Source organism: Loxodonta africana, chromosome 1, assembly GCF_030014295.1.
Source record: "Loxodonta africana isolate mLoxAfr1 chromosome 1, mLoxAfr1.hap2, whole genome shotgun sequence".
NCBI lineage: Eukaryota > Metazoa > Chordata > Mammalia > Proboscidea > Elephantidae > Loxodonta > Loxodonta africana.
Window position 1 is genome coordinate 173,385,913 of NC_087342.1, and position 16,638 is coordinate 173,402,550.

Consider the following 16,638-nt stretch of genomic DNA (forward strand, 5'->3'; position numbering starts at 1 on the left):
AAAATAATACAGTTTTTCTGCTTTAATGGACTTTTGATTAACCAATAATTCTCAGTCCTGATTGCTTTGGATAGGATGATTTCTACGGTGTTTTGCAAGAGGAGAAAGGTGTTTTTTTTTTTTTTTTTTTGCTTGCTTGCTTATTTTCAATAAAAATAAGTTTGGGAAACTCAGAGTTAAGCAAATCTTAGAAAGGTTCCTTTCCTCTAGGCCTTTTTAGTCTTTACTCTCGTACTCTGCATTATAGGTCTCCAGGAGAGAGAGTGTGTGATGTTTCCAGATTTAATTGACCACAGAACCCTTTTCTCCCCTTGGGGATATCTACCATCAACTCAAGAACTAGAGTTCTGGGAAGCAATGTGGGCAACACAGGAGTACAAAACACATACATGTAGTTGAGGCAAGACAGCTTCCAAACTACCATCTATTTGAGCGTCTGCTGGCTGGTGGGGAGAACCACCTTGATTGGCAGTTGAGGGCCTTCAAGTTTCAGTTCTGCCTTAGCTGAAGACCCAGGGGCCACTCAGGCACAGACAGGTGGTGGTTGGACTAGAGAAGTGAAATGTTACCAAACCAAGATGCCCTTCCTAGAAGGAGGAGGTTGGGTGGAGGTGTTGTTCAGAGACAGGAAGTAGCTCGACCAAAAGGAAGTCAAAAGTTCCTCCAGTCAAAGGACCTGTGAACAGAGTGGAAGGAGAAAATGAAATCCTAATTAAACCCCCAGTGTGTTGTCTCCCCTCCACCACCATGCTTTTGTCAGAAACCGCTGCTTCGTCTGAAACAAGCCATGACCACACACACACTGATAATGAGACCCAGACCACCACCTCCACTTTGCCAGGAATGACTTCTCTTGGATGAATCCCACGCTTTCCCTGGCTTCCCCTGACTCCTGCCTGGGGTTGTGGGATTCATCCAAGAGCAGTCATTCCTGGCGAAGTGCAGATGCATGTCTGAACTCGAACAGGAAGAGGAAAACCAAAAAACTAAACCCACTGCCATCAAGTCGATTCCAACTCACAGAAACCCTATAAGACAGAGTAGAACTACCCCACAGAGTTTCTAAGGAGCGCCTGGTGGATTTGAAATGCTGACCTTTTGGTTAGCAGCCAAGCTGTTAACCACTGTGCCCCCGGGAGGAAGGACCTATAAAATACCCTCCTTCAGCTGAGCCCAGAGCTAAAACAGCTCCAAAACTACCCTAAATTACTCAGTGGACATTTGCCAGGTTGACCCCCAGACCAGGGGTGTGTGGCAGGTGTGGCTCTTCATCAGGCTTGTCTGTGAGGCGGAGACCTGCCGTTAAAGTAGTCTGTAAAAGGAATCCAACTTCTTGTCTGGGAAATGTCTGAAATATACACAAGCTCTGTCTTTTCAAGGTTTAGATTCATAAAAAGTGCTTAAATATCTTAGGAAATGTGAACTTTTGGGCACATGGCCCCTTGGATGTTCTACTTCAACTGTGCTGGGACAATGGTGATATGTCTACTCAACTTCTTTGTCCTAAAGGAAGAGCACAACCAGATTTATATGTTTATTACAGAAGGTAACTAATTGTGGGATGTGGGATCCCATTTTCAAAGCCAGGCCAATGCAAAGGCCCTAAGCAGAGTGTGCCTATCGTATTTCAGGAACAGCAAGGACATAAGAGGGTGCGCAGTGGTGGTTCAGTGGTAGAATTTTCGCCTTCCATGCGGGAGGCCCGAGCTCATTCCTAGCCAGTGTACCTCATGCACAGCCACCACCTGTCGGTGGAGGCATATGTGTTGCTATGATGCTGAACAGTTCAGTGGAGCTTCCAGACTAAGACGGATTAGGAAAAAAGACGTGGCAATCTACTTCTGAAAATCAGCCAGTGAAAACCCTGCAGATCACAATGATCCAATCCACAGTCAATTGTGGCAATGGCACAGGACCGGACAGCATTTCGTTTTGTTTCACATGGGTCCCCATGAGTCAGGCGCCAACTCAACAGCAGCTAACAACAGCAAGGACATAAGAAATAGCACAATAAGTGCAAATACCAGAGGCTCCTGCTCTGTCATACCCACATTCCTGGGAAAACTGTGCTCGGTGCTTCCTCCTGCATGCGCTGAGTCTCCTGTTAGAAAGCCAAAGGTATGAGTAGGAAAGAGCATCTAAAATTAGAAACAGCTGGGGGCAGGGAGTGGACCTGTGGGAGCTCTTGCTGATGGCTATCCCCACCACAGAAAAGGGAGCAGGGTGAGGCTTGGTTCCTACCTGCAGCTCCACAGGTCTCTCTTAGATCTTTTTTTCCAAGATTCTGTTGGAGCCACACAGAAAGTAAGCCCTACTCTGTCAGTTCTAACCAACATAATAAATGTATACATATCCTTTGGCTTTTCCATTAGGATTGCTAAGGAATGTTGGCATGCTGACACTGTACAAGCACTGTCATATTATTTTTAAATTTGATTTTGTTTTTTAACAGGTAGTATATTGACAAGGTTCAAAAATTAAAATGAAACAAAAAAGCGTACATTGAGAAGCCTTGATTCCATCTCTGACCCCGTGTACCCCATTTCACCACCTATATGTAATGACTTTTGTTAGCTTCTTGCATGTCTTCTCAGTGCTTCTTTATGCAAATGCGTACAAATGCTAATTTATTCTTTCATTCAATGTCTATTTACTGAACACCTACTACTTCTAGACTACTACTGTATATTCTAGACACTGTTTTAGGCATTTGAGGTATATCAGTGAATAAAATGCAAAAATCTTTACTCTCATGGAGCTTATAATTTAGAATGGGTGGACAGACAATAAGCAATAAACATAAGAAATAAGAAAACAATGGATTAAGGACTTCAGCGTTTCCTCTGAGTGTGATGGGGAGCCATCCCAGGATTTTGAGCAGAGAAGTGACACTCTCTGACTTATGTTTTAATAGAATCTCTCTGGTTCTTGTGTTGAGAATAGACTGTAAAGGAAGAAAAGGTATAAGAAGAAGCTGGTTTGGAGGCTATTTCAATAATCCAAGCATGAGGAGATGGTGGCTCAAACAAGGCTGGGAGCAGTGGGAGTAGCAAGTGGGCAGATGCTGGGTATATTTTAAAGGAGTCACTGATGGATTGACTATTGGGTGTCGGAAAAAGAGAAGACTCAACGACGACTCCAATATTTTTGACCTGAGCAATTAGGAAAACGGAATTGCCACCAGCTCAGATGGACAGCGTTATAAATGAAGTGAATTAGGGAGGTAAGATCAGGAATTTATCTATGTACAAATTAAGTTTGAAATGCCTTTTAGACGTCCAAGTAGAGATGCCAAGTGGGTTGTTGTTGTTGTGGCTAGTTGCGATTTAGTTGATTAGACTCTGCACACATAGCAACCCCATGTGTGCAGAGTAGAATGCTCCCTAGGGTTTTCAAGGCTGTGACCTTTTGGGAGCATATTGTCAGGGCTTACTTCTGAGGTGCCTCTGGGTGGGTTTGAACCACCAACCTTTCTGCTAGTAGTTGAGCACTTAACCATTTGAAGCCATCCAGGGATCCTGCCAAGTGGTTAGTTGGGCATAAATACGAGAATTGTTGACATACAGGTGGTATTTAGTCATGAGACTAGATGATATTACCAAAGGAGTGTATAGAAACGGAAAAGAGGAGGTGGACCAAGGACTGAGCCCTGGGACACTCTGATGTTGAGAGCTGGGGTTAGGGAGGGAAAAGGAGCCCTAGACGGAACTAGGAGGAAAAGTAAGACAGAGTGGTGTCACAATGGCTAGTGAAGGACGTTTTCCAAGCAGGAGGAAGTGACCGATTGTGCCAAATGCTATTGGTATCCCAAGTAAAATCAGGACAGAGAACTAACAATTGGCTGTAGCTACAGGGAGGTCATTGGTGTTTGGCAAGATCCATTTCAGTGGAGTGGTAGAAGTGAAATCCTGTTAAGTGTGTTTAAGAAGTAATTTGAGAGGAATCGCAAATAGCGAGCTTAAGAAAAACCAAACCCATTGCAGCTGAGTTGATTCCGACTCATAGCAACCCTGTAGGACAGAGTAGAACTGCCCCATAGAGTTTCCAAGGAGCACCTGGTGGATTCAAACTGCCGACCGTTTGGTTAGTAGCCACAGCACTTAACCACTATGCCACCAGGGTTTCCAATAGTGAGCTTAGATATCTTTTTCTGGGAGTTTTGCTACAAAAGGGGAGCAAAGAAAAGAGAGAATAGCTAATAGAGGAAGTGAGCTCAAGAGAAGGATTTCTATGAGATGGAGAAATAATGGCATGTGGTTGAATGGACACAGGGAACCCAGGGTGAAAAGAGGGGGTGTGCTGTTACATTATAAGGATTGCAACTAATGTCACAAAACAATATTGTGTATAAATTTTTGAATGAGAAATTAACTTGAGCTGCAATCTTTCACCTAAAGCACGATTTAGAAAAAAAGAAAGAATGGCATGTTTGTGTGTTACTGTGAATGATCCAAGAAAGAGGGGAAAGTGATGGATATAGGAAAAATAAAGTGTTTCTAGAGCAATGAGCTTGAGTAGGCTTGAGGGGATACCTACCCCTTTATTATTTTTATTATATTTTTTAAAAAATAAAAGGTAGCATTTTATATGCACTGTTCTGCACCTTGCATTTTTCGCTTAACAATCTGTGGTTCTTTCATACCAGTACATGGAGAATTTCCTATGTCTTTTTTAACAGCTGCATGCTACCCCATTGCAGGGATGTGCCATAGTTTAAGTAACTAGACCCTTAAAGGTGGACACTTCTGCTGTTTCTAGTCTTTTGCTGCCATAAACAATGCTTCTCTGAGTAACTTTGAATAGGCCTTGTTTTATATAAGTGAGCACTGTTGCTGCTTCACTCTAGTGGTCAACATTTCTCATCTGTGACTATTGGATTTCTTACCCTTTTTTATTAACTATATATTCAAATTAATTTTTGCCCCAGAGCACCAGGAATGTACTTCAACAGGTAAATATAATAGCTCGTCACTTATTTCTGGTATTTCTGTTAGACCAAAAAAATTGTGCAGATACATAAAAGGACTTAATGAGAATAGATGTCATGAAGGGCCAGTGATAACATTTGACTCCAGGTTTTCACTTATGGTCATGGGATGTGATTTCCTGACTTCGAAGATACTCTTCCAAATCTCATTAAGAATCTTGTTAAAGATCTTCCTTATCCTCATGTTCCAGAGGATCTTGGGTACTCTGCCATCTCCTCCACTCTGCCACCCCACACATTAGTTGTGTGTTTGGAAATGGCAGTGTGTTATGTCCAATGTTATGTGTCGGAGAGTTGCCATTTCATAGCCATTAATCGTTGCTCAATGTTTCCTTATACTGGTATATGTTTTGGCATGTTTTCCTCCCTAGAACTTTGGAAACACCAAGTCATGAAAGAGAACTTTTCAGTCATAAGACCACAAATAGTTGAAAATTTTATACAGAGATTAATGGAGAATTACCAGGATGGTGAGTTAGAGGTATGTATTGAAAATTAGTCATTCTCGTCTTTTTTAAACATAAACCCAAACAAGGTAGACTTTCTCCTTTCATATTAATTAATGCTTCCCTTACTCCCTTTGAATGATGATATGATAACTGAGGCCGAACCCAAAATGTTAATCATTTGTTACCATTTTCTTTTCTAGGTTTTCAGTAAGGATGGGAATAATTAGAATGCACATGTTGGCTGCTTTCAGATTTGGTCACATTTTTAAAGTAAACTTGGAGTTTGTTTATGAGCTGATTTTTAGCAACATTTCCTGTTATTGATTTTTTTAGTATAAAAAAAGTTAAAGAAAACCGAAATAGCCTGTAATAATACCACTACCTAGAAACACATCCCCTAGAAAATATTTTTGAAACTACAATATGAAAAAAAATTAAAAGCACAGAAAAGTAACATTTTCATCCCTCCCCCACTTCACTTTCTCCAGTTTTCTCTCCACAAAGGAAGTCAGCATTGACAATTTTTTTGTGTTATCCTTCCAGAAAAATATTTGAACCCATAACAGCTCTACATGACATATATTTTTAAAATATGTAAATTATAAAAAATGTATTTAATACAGGCCCACATAAATGCTCATAATCCTTGGAGTTTTGAAGCCGGTTTACTCTTGGCAGGAAAAGCCTAGCTAAATCAAAGGAATCCATGGAAAAGGCCGGATAAGACAGTGTCATGGATTGAATTTTGTCCCCCCAAAATATGTGTCAACTTGTTTAGGCCATGGTTCCCAGTGTTATGTGGTTGTCCTCCATTTTGTGATTCATGTAATTTTCCTATGTGTAGTAAATCCTAATCTCTGCCTGTGGTTCATGAGGCAAGATTAGATTATGTTAAAGAGGATTTGGGTGGGATGGAATACCCTTACTAAAGCCACATCCCTGATCCAATGGAAAGGGAGTTTCCCTGGGGTGTGGCCTGCATCACCTTTTATCTTGTAAGAGATAAAAGGAGAGAGAAGTGAGCAAACAGTTGGGACCTCATACCTTTGGACCTGGGGTTCCTGCATGGAGACGCTTCTAGACCAAGGGAAGATTGATCACAAGGACCTTCCTCCAGAGCCAACAGTGAGAAAGCCTTCCCTTAGAGCTGGTACTCTGAATTTGGACTTTTAGCCTGCCAGGTTGTGAGAGATGAATTTCTTTTCCCTTTGTTAACAACATCCACTTGTGGTATTTCTGTTACAGCAACACTAGATAACTCAGACAGAATGTATGTGCATATTTGACCCGAACAGAGATTTTAGGGTTATTACTACATTAACCATAAGTGCAGTAGGTAGATACGAATTCAGTTCCCTTTGAAATTTAACTATTTTTTAAAAGCCTGACTTAGCAAAAACATGCTCAGTTTTTTAAATGTTTCCCCAAATTTACATTTGTCTAAACTCAAAGCTCTTAAATATTCCCCATGATTTTACAATAGGCACTTCAATTCTTAATTATGAGGTAGAGAATTCACAACCTTGGCTGGGGATAAGTGTTTCCTCAGGGTGTTACGATTTACACAGATTTGCTTTAAGCTTTCAGTTATACACAAATATGGTGTTGTGTACTCTGCTGAGGGGGTCAAGTGATTCTACTCCAGAATTTTGTTCCTTTTGTTACCTGTAGCTCATAGGTTCTCAAGCAGAGGTACAGAGGAGATTAGGGTAGGTTATGCTCAGAAAAATGTTTGAATCAAAGAATTATGTTACTCAAGATCTGCTCATTCTGTATCTATACACTTCACCCCAACATCACGTTTCTGGTGGTAAAGATGGGGTCTTGTAGGAAATAAATCTGAGCATTAGTAGGTGGAGCAATCTCATATGAGATGCAATGGAAACTTGGGGCTTGCTGAACTGTTTGGTGTGAGCCTCCCAGTGTTGTGAAGTCATAGGACCTCTGGATGCTTGGCCCCCTCCAAAGGCTGTGCCAGGTGGTCTTCTAGCCTCTTGGACCACCTGAAGTAACAGAAAATTCACTCTTTTCCAAAACCCACCCGTCACTGGGCAGCTCTCATTTTAGTTAGCTCTTAAAAACCCAAAACCAATTGCTGTCAAGTCGACGCCAACTCACAGTGATCCCACATGCATCACAGTAGAACTGTGCTATATAGGGCTTTCAGTGGCTGATTTTTTGGAAGTAGATCACCAGACCTTTCTCCCAAGGTGCCTCTGGGTTGCCTCAAATCTCCAACTTTTTAGTTAGCAGCCAAGCACGTTAACCATCTGCACCACCCAGGGACTTCAGTGAGCTCTTACTAAGCTGAATCTGGCTTCCCCGCCATCTCTACCATGGATCCTAGCTCTGTCCCTGGGATACCACAGATCATGGAGCTGACCCCTCACAACAATCCATTAGATGTTTGAGGGCAGTGTGGTCAGCGCAGCTCTGTCAGGGCTATGGCTGGCATGTGTGGAACCTCTATGCAAATTATAAATAAGGGCCCCCTCTAGGACCACAAATCAAGAGATGCTCTTCTGCATGGCGGGTTACAAATCATCACCCCTTCTCCAGATAGGCGCAGCCCCATGCCAGGGCGCTAGGACTAGAAAATGAAACAGGGGCTGAACTTTCCCTTCACCTGGGTGCCTCTGTGCAGAGTCAGACTGCAGAACCAGACATTAAGGTCCTGAGCCTCATCTTCCCTTCTTCAGACTAAACCATCTCCACTTCCTTCAGTCATGTTTCATGCACACCCTCGCCATCTGGTCAGTCTCCTCTAAACTTAAGGTTGTCTGACCACCAAAAAGCACCCTTGTCTTAGATGTTCTGCTTTGATTAATGCCTGCGGTTGGGTTAGATTTGGCGGTCATATCCCAGCTAACTCACTGAGCTGTCGGCTAAAGCCCACACATTGCAACCAGGCATTCTGCTACTGCCATATTATCTGGCCATGTTCTGGTTCAATTTGGTCCACTATTTGAACTTCTTGAGAGCTTTAAAAATCTGATTTCTATCATCCAGTATATTCTCTCTCTCTCCCAGTTCATGTCGGCCTCCCCTTGGTCTCCTCATTTGAGTCATTAATAGCAATGTATCACAGATCAGACCCCAAGCCCTGTGTTGCCTACTGTAGTCCTCTCCAGGCTGACCATGTTCTTTGGGCACAACCCATCTAGTCGTACCGCCCCCCAGCTCATATTCTACATTTGTCCCCATGGACATCATGAAAAACCTTCTGAGATGCCCTGCTGAAATCCAGGTACACTGCGTCTGCTGTTATTTCCTGAGGAAAAGAAGGTTAATCTGACCTAACTTTTGAACCCATATTGGCTTCTAGGGATCTCTGCTTCCTTTTCCAAATGCTAGAAAACCAACTTTTCATAATTAGTTCTAACATCTTGCCCAAATTTTATATCAAACGTACTGGCCTGAAGTTAGAAACTGACCTTTTTGCAAATCAGAATTACAACGGTCTATCTTGTGCGTTCCAGAACCATTTCCATTCATGTGTCAAGAGTCACACAGTCATTCATTTGGCAAGCATTTACAGATCTTTTTTTTTTCCAGATGCTTTGTTAGAGATATAAAGACAAAAAGTACAGTTCCTGACCAAAAAGAGCTTTTGGAGACAGTTTGGTGAACCAGCAATGTCAGGAAAAGGCATTAAATGCCTTGATAGAGGCATGCACAGTGTGCTATGTGAGCTCAAAGAAGGGGAATTCAACCCAGCCATGGGGTGGGGTGGGAGATGGTCAGGGAAGGCTTCCTGGAGGAGGTGTTGTTTGAACCAAGTTTTGAAGTGCAAGTAGGGGATGACCAGATGAAGAGGAACAGGGAGGGAAGGCAGGGCAATCTAGGAAGGGAGTATAGCAAAGAGTTCAGGTCAGACTGTTGGTAAGGTGGGTGAGTCCAGATGCTGGATGGCCTCCCGTGCAACCCTTAGGAGTCTGGATATTATTGCAGAGTCAATGGGAAGTCACTGAAGCATTTTGTCGATGGAGGTGGGTGTTTTAGAAATATCATCAAAACAGTTTGTGTGTGCCTGATGTTAGACTAATTGTTTTGAGGGATTCCAAGATGACACAAACCACAGAAGCATGATTTGCTCCCAGCAGGCTATGGGGCTAGGTGGAGGCCAGAAGTGTTAACAGGGATAGGATGGACTCCCCGTACCCCCACTCCACTGAAAGGGCCCCTTGAGGAGTGTCTTAGTCTGGGTTCTCTAGAGGAGCAAAACCAGTGAGATGTATCTAGAAATATAGAGAGAAAGATTTATTTCAATGAAATGGCTCACATAATTGTGGGGGCTGGCAAGTTCCAAATCCATGGGTCAGGCAGGAGGTGCAGACCTCTGCTGGCTCATGAGGTTACAGGGGCTGGTGCATCTAAAATCTGCAGGTCAGGTGGCAGGCTGGAGACTTCTGTAGGCTTATGCCCCAAGAACTGGCGGTCAGGTGACAAGAAGAGTGCAGGGTCGAAAGAGAGAGCACGAGCTTTGCCAGGGCGTCCATTTATATACTGGAGGTAGGCCACAACCCCAAAGGAACTTCCCCTTCAACTGATTGGCTGATCACATCAGATCGCACCATGAAAAGTGATTACATTATATTACGTTGTGGAAGAGCACCCAGTCCAGTGTCTGCAAAGCTACTGAGAATCATAGCCTAGCCAACTTGACACATAACATTAACCATCACAAGGAGGAACCTAGAGAGGGTGTGGGGTAGGGGAAGGCTGGGCTCAGGGGGAAGGCGTGAGGTAAGGTCTCCTTCCCCTCACCCCTAATTACTGTCCATAATACTTGGGGTGACCCTGCCTGTCCTCAGTGGAGGTTTTAATCTCCTGACTCTGTTGTATCTTGAGTGCACCCTGCCCGGCTGATATAATTGATGACTTTTTCAAAGCTTTTCTATCTTTTAATTATTATATTATTTTATGATTACATTGTTTTAGAAAATAGAAATATGATGTGTTAGAAAATATATTCATAATCTTGCCACTCATCGATAACCACTATTATCATTTTATTGTGTTTCCTTCCAAGCTTTATTTATAAATTTAACTTTTTTTATTTACGCTTCTTTTTTTTTTTTTTACAAAATAAAATTAATTCAGGCTCAGTGGTTAAGAGTTCAGCTGCTAACCAAAAGGTTGGCAGTTCAAATCCACCAACAGCTCCTTGGAAACCCTATATGGCAGTTCTACTCTGTCCTATTGGGTCATTGTGAGTCAGAATCGACTCAGTGGCAATGGGTGCAATGGGTTTGGATTTGGGGTACGTTATAAACATCTTTCCTTGTCAATAAGCATATATCTACAGTGTAATTTTTGGTGACTGACTAGTATTTTATGGTATAGATGGGCCAGAATGGATTCAGCTCATTTTCCATTGTGAGACACTTTAGATTGTTTCCATTTTTCTTTTCTATTGGAAAGAATACTGTAAAGAATATCTATATTTTGGAAAAAAAATTTTTTTTTTATACTTTGGAGTATAACTTTTATTATTCCCTAACGATAAATTCCCAGAAGAGGAGTTATGGGCTCAAAGGGCACGAGCATTTTAAAATCTTTTCATAAATACTGACAGCTTGCCCTCCACAATACAACACGGATTCCCCTGCCCGTCAGTGGCGGGTAAGCAAGCTACCTTCTCACTCCTTCGTCAGCACTGGGTTTTATCATTATTTTCCATCTCTGCTAGTTTGCCTTAAGAACTAGCCTTGGCAAAGCCTGTCATGGGCTTACTCTGGAGGCCACAGGGCACACTGAGGTTGTACTGAAAGGACAGTGTTCTAGGCCCCTCCAGGACAATTGATTCAGAGTCAGGGAAACTGCCCAGGCTCCGGGGGAAGCCTCACTTCTACAGCTGACCACCAGTGTGCTGAGAGCCTGTCCTGACCCTGGAAGTGCCATAGATAAAGCTCATGTAAGCATAAAGGTTGGGTCTTACACTTGACCCTGTAAGATTCCCAGAAAACAGAGAGACACACTCCCTGATACAGACAGAGACACACATGGACACGTGGACACTCACATAGACAAACATACACTGATACAGACACGCACACACATCCTACTCGGGTGGATCTATCCTACTTCTACATATTGGCTCCTATTTCACTCCAGAGCCTGAATCTATGGCTGCCTTGGAGGGGTAGACTTTTCATGTTTCTTAATGGCTACCTCTTAAAAAGGGTGCCTAATCTCCTGGAGAAAGCAGGAATTGGAATTGTCTAGAGAGTGAGCCCTTTGAACAGAAGATTTCAAAGGGCGGCTCGAGAAGACGAAGTAAAGTAACATAATGACATGTGCAAAGAGCTGGAGATAGAAAACCAAAAGGGAAGATCATGCTTGGCATTTCTCAAGCTGAAAGAACTGAGGAAAAAATTCAAGCCTCAAGTTGCAATAGTGAAGAATTCTATGTGGAAAACATTAAACGACGCAGGAAGCATCAAAAGAAGTTGGAAGGAATACACAGAGTCATTATATCAAAAAGAATTAGTCGGTGTTCAGACATTTCAAGAGGTAGCGTATGATCAGAAATCAATGGTACTAAAGGAAGAAGTCCAAGCTGTTCTGAAGGCATCGGCGAAAAACAAGGCTCTGGGAATTGACAGAATATCAATTGAGATGTTTCAACAAATGGATGCAGTGCTGGAGGTGCTCACTCGTCTATACCAAGAAATATGGGCAACAGCTTCCTGGCCAACTGACTGGAAAAGATCCATATTTATGCTTATTCCCAAGAAACGTGATCCAACCAAATGTGGAAATTATAGAACAACATCATTAATACCACATGTAAGCAAAATTTTGCTGAAGATCATTCAAAAACGGCTGCAGCAGTATATCCACAGGGAACTGCCAGAAATTCAGGCCGGTTTCAGAAGAGGACATGGAACCAGAGATATCATTGCTGATGTCAGATGGATCCTGGCTGAAAGCAGAGAATACCAGAAGGATGTTTACCTGTGTTTTATTGACTATGCAAAGGCATTCGACTGTGTGGATCATAACAAATTATGGATAACATTGCAAAGAATGGGAATTCCAGAACACTAAATTGTGCTCATGAGGAACCTTTACATAGATCAAGAAGCAGTCTTTCACACAGAACAAGTGCATACTGATTGGTTTAAAGTCAGGAAATGTGTGCATCATGGTTGTATCCTTCCACCATACCTATTTAATCTGTATGCTGAGCAAATAATCCGGGAAACTGGACTATATGAAGAATGGGACATCAGGATTGGAGGAACACTCATTAACAACCTGTGTTACGCAGATGACACAATCTTGCTTGCTGAAAGTGAAGAAGACTTGAAGCACTTACTAATGGAGATCAGAGACCATAGGCTTCAGTATGGATTGCACCTCAATATAAAGAAAACAAAAATCCTAACAACTGGACTGATAAGCAACATCATGATAAACGGAGAAAAGATTAAAGTTGTCAAGGATTTCATTTTACTTGGATCCACAATCACCGGCAATGGAAGCAGTGGCCAAGAAATCAAAAGACGCATTGCATTGGGTAAATCTGCTGCAAAGGACCTCTTTAAAGTGTTGAAAACCAAAGATGTCACCTTGAAGGCTAAGGTTCACCTGACCCAAGCCATGGTATTTTCAATCGCATCATGTGCATGTGAAAGCTGGACAAATGAATAAGGAAGACCAAAGAAGAATTGACACCTTTGAATTGTGGTGTTGGCGAAGAATATTGAACATACCACGGACTGCCAAAAGAATGAACAAATCTGTCTGGAGAAAGTGCAACCAGAATGTTCCTTAGAAGCAAGGATGGCGAGACTGCGTCTTACATACTTTGGACATGTTGTGAGGAGGCATCAGTCCCTAGAGAAAGACATCATGCTTGGCAAAGTCCAGGGTCAGCAGAAAAGAGTAAGACCCTCAGCAAGGTGGACTGACACAGTGGCTACAACAATGAGCTCAAGCATAACAATGATTGTAAGGATGGTGCAGGACCGGGCAGTGTTTCGTTTTGTTGTGCATAGGGTTGCTATGAGTTGGAACTGACTCGACGGCAGCTAACAACAACAACAACAGATAGTGAGCAATGTGGCCCTTAGATGGGAGCAAGAGGGGCCCCTGCCTTACTCCCCATACTTTAGAGGGCACAACTCTGGCCCTTCTCCAGCCACACACTTCCTTACCAGTTAAGAAACCTCTGGGACCAAGGGGACATGCCCACCCAGAACCCCTACCTTCCTTCTAGGCCATGCTCCAATACCTGGAACCCTGGAATTCCCTGCATGTGCCTCTTCCCTGATCATATTTCTGTCTTAGCCTGGGCTCTCTACAGAAGTAAAACCAGTGAAGCATGCATATACATATATATACAGTATATATATAGAAAGAGATTTATCTCAAGGGAATGGCTGACATGGTTGTAAAAGCTGGCAAGTCCCAAGTCCATGGGTCAGGCGTCAGGCATTATGCTGAATGCTCCTGACTCGTGTAGCTGCTAGAGCTGACATACCCAAAGATGGCAGGCTACTGGCTCATGGTTTTGAAGGCTGACAAATCCAAGATTGGCAAGTAAGATGGCAGGCTGCTGGCCCAAGTCCCAAGAACTGGAGGTCAGATGCTGACACACCAAATGCAGGATCCAGAGCAGAGGAAAAGCCAGTGAGCTTTGCCAGAAAGTCCACATATATTGGATGCAGGCCACACCCCCAAGGAAACTGCTTTTCAACTGATTGGCCACTCACAGCACATCTTATCATAGAGGTGATCACATTATGTCAGATCTCATCATGGAAATGATTACATCATTATACCACTGCCAAACTACATCATAACTGCCAAATCACTGAGAATCATGGCCCAGCCAAGCTGACACATGACTTTAATGATCACACTTCCCCAGAGGGGGAGTTGACTCTTACCACCAGTGTGCAGCACACCCCTGGCCTGAGGGGCGGCTGAGGGACAGCTGTGAGCAGGATTGTAGACAGAGTTTGACAGAAGGCTGCAGTGCCCACTCCCATGTATGCAAGGGCCCTCAAGGGAAGAAGGGGGGTTGTGCTATGAGCTGGGGACCAGCCATCCCCAAGTCATCACGTTTTAGCACAGAACTCAGAGTAGTCCAAGAATTATGCATTCAAACCCGGTCTTCCTGGTCATTTTGAAGACCTACTCTTCAAGGTACAAGAATTAAACATTTTAATTTTACTAGTTTGTTAGTTTGACAACTTTTATTAAATACTCATAATATTTAGACATATGCTATGTGCCTTCCATTTGTACTCTTGTCCCTTGCCCTGTAAATGTTAAGAGCAGACCTGAAAGAGGCTTGAAAGACTAGAGCTGATGTTTTGGTCCAGAGGAGAAGTGGAGGTGGGGCTGGGAGCCAAGGCCAGGGGTGCCGTGAGCCCTGGTATGGTGAGGTGGCCCTGCTGGAGCCACTGTGAATGATGCCCCTTCCTTTTCAGATCACTTTCAGGAAAGACCACTTCGAAGCCTGCCTCTTTTCCTTGGGTTGTGATGTGATGGCAAGAGAACGCAGCAACTTTGAGACCTATTCCATGTGTTATGAGCATGTGTTGCAGCATGCAAGGCAAAGGCTCTGCCAGAAGGAGCAAGTATGTTCCCAGAGAGACAAGAGCTGCAAGGGGAACGGGTGTTGGCAGGGAATCACTCAGAGGAGCAAAGTAAAACTGGGTGGGGGTTTTTCTTATACAAGAATTAGGGTGAATGGTACTCTCCAAATTATTCTTCTCATTGGCTCATTTTCTTGGGCTCTAGTATTCTTAGCTGCAAAGTTGACAACCCCACCCACAACAAGCCATGTACTTTGGAGATATCCAGTGGGAAATGTAAGAGGTGAGCAACCAAGGAACTGGGCCCCAGGGGAAGATGTGGAGCTGACATTCCCACCCTTAGCCAACACAAAGGGTTCTTGTGCTGTTCCTGGTCAAGTAAAGAAGCCAGGATCCTTGAGTAAACTCTATCATGGGCTGGTCTTGCTGACAAGGTTTCCCTGGAATGAAATTCCACTGGTGGAATCCAAGAGTCACTTCTGTCCTAGATTGCAGACTGTTTTGAAATGGATTGCACAGAAGATTCAGAGTAATTTTAGTTTGTACCTAAGAAAAATCTGAAACACTAGCCAAAAATATCAAATAGAGTATTAAAATATCAAATATTGACTCTTAGACTCGCCTCCACTTTGGCTTCTCCCCATTACTGAGCCCTCTACATCAGTGTGAATACTGGGAAGTTGACACTATCTGTTAGTGCTGTGTTGGACATTGGAAGGTCCTATGGGAAGACAGCAGAGTCATGGCTCCACCTGGGGACTGAGAGTCTTGAAATGGGGTTCCACCCACACAAACAGGAGGTGTCTGGAGCATGTTGTACCGAATTGAACCATGGTGGAAAGAGTAAATGTTTGAGTTTGCTTACGCACTGCTTTCTCCTCCTCAGGAGTTAGATGTTATACTAAGAGGTCAGAGGCTACCTGAAGAAGATGCTAGTCAGGTAAGTTAGGCACTACTTGTATTTATTTCCTGGGGCTGCTATAATAAAGTGCCACAAACTGGGTGCCTTAAAATCACAGATATGTATTCTTTCACAGTTCTGGAGGATAGAAGTTCAAAATTAAGTTATCAGCAGACTCTCTGAAGGCTGTAGTAGAAGATCGTTTCTTGTCTCTTCCTAGCTTCTGGTGGTTGCCTGCAATCCTTGGCTTGCAGACACACCCCTCTAAGCACTGCCTCTGTCATCACATGGAGTTCTCCTCTCTGTGTGTGTGTCTGTGTCCGAATTTCTGTCTTCTTATAGGGACACCAGTCATTATTTTAGGGCCCACCTTAATCTAGTATGACCTCGTTTTGACTTGATTATATCTGCAAAGATATTTCTTTACAAATTTCCAAATAAGGTCACATCCACGAGTTCTGGGTGAATGTGAATTTTTTTTTTTTAGGGGGAGTGGGTTGTTCAACTCAATACATTACTTAAAAGGTTTTCTTCCCCATTTCTCAAATCCATCCTCTCAGAGTTAGACAGAAATGGAAATTCTCAATGTCATTTGCTTGCACCACCTTGAGGGGTGACCTGTTGAAGTTCCACAGTGAAGAAGACCACTGTAGAGACACCCACGGGAATGTTTTCACTTTTTATAAGCAATCCTCTTTAAAGGTCTTTTTTTTTTTTTTTTTCTTTTCTTTTCCTTGAGCTTTGTGT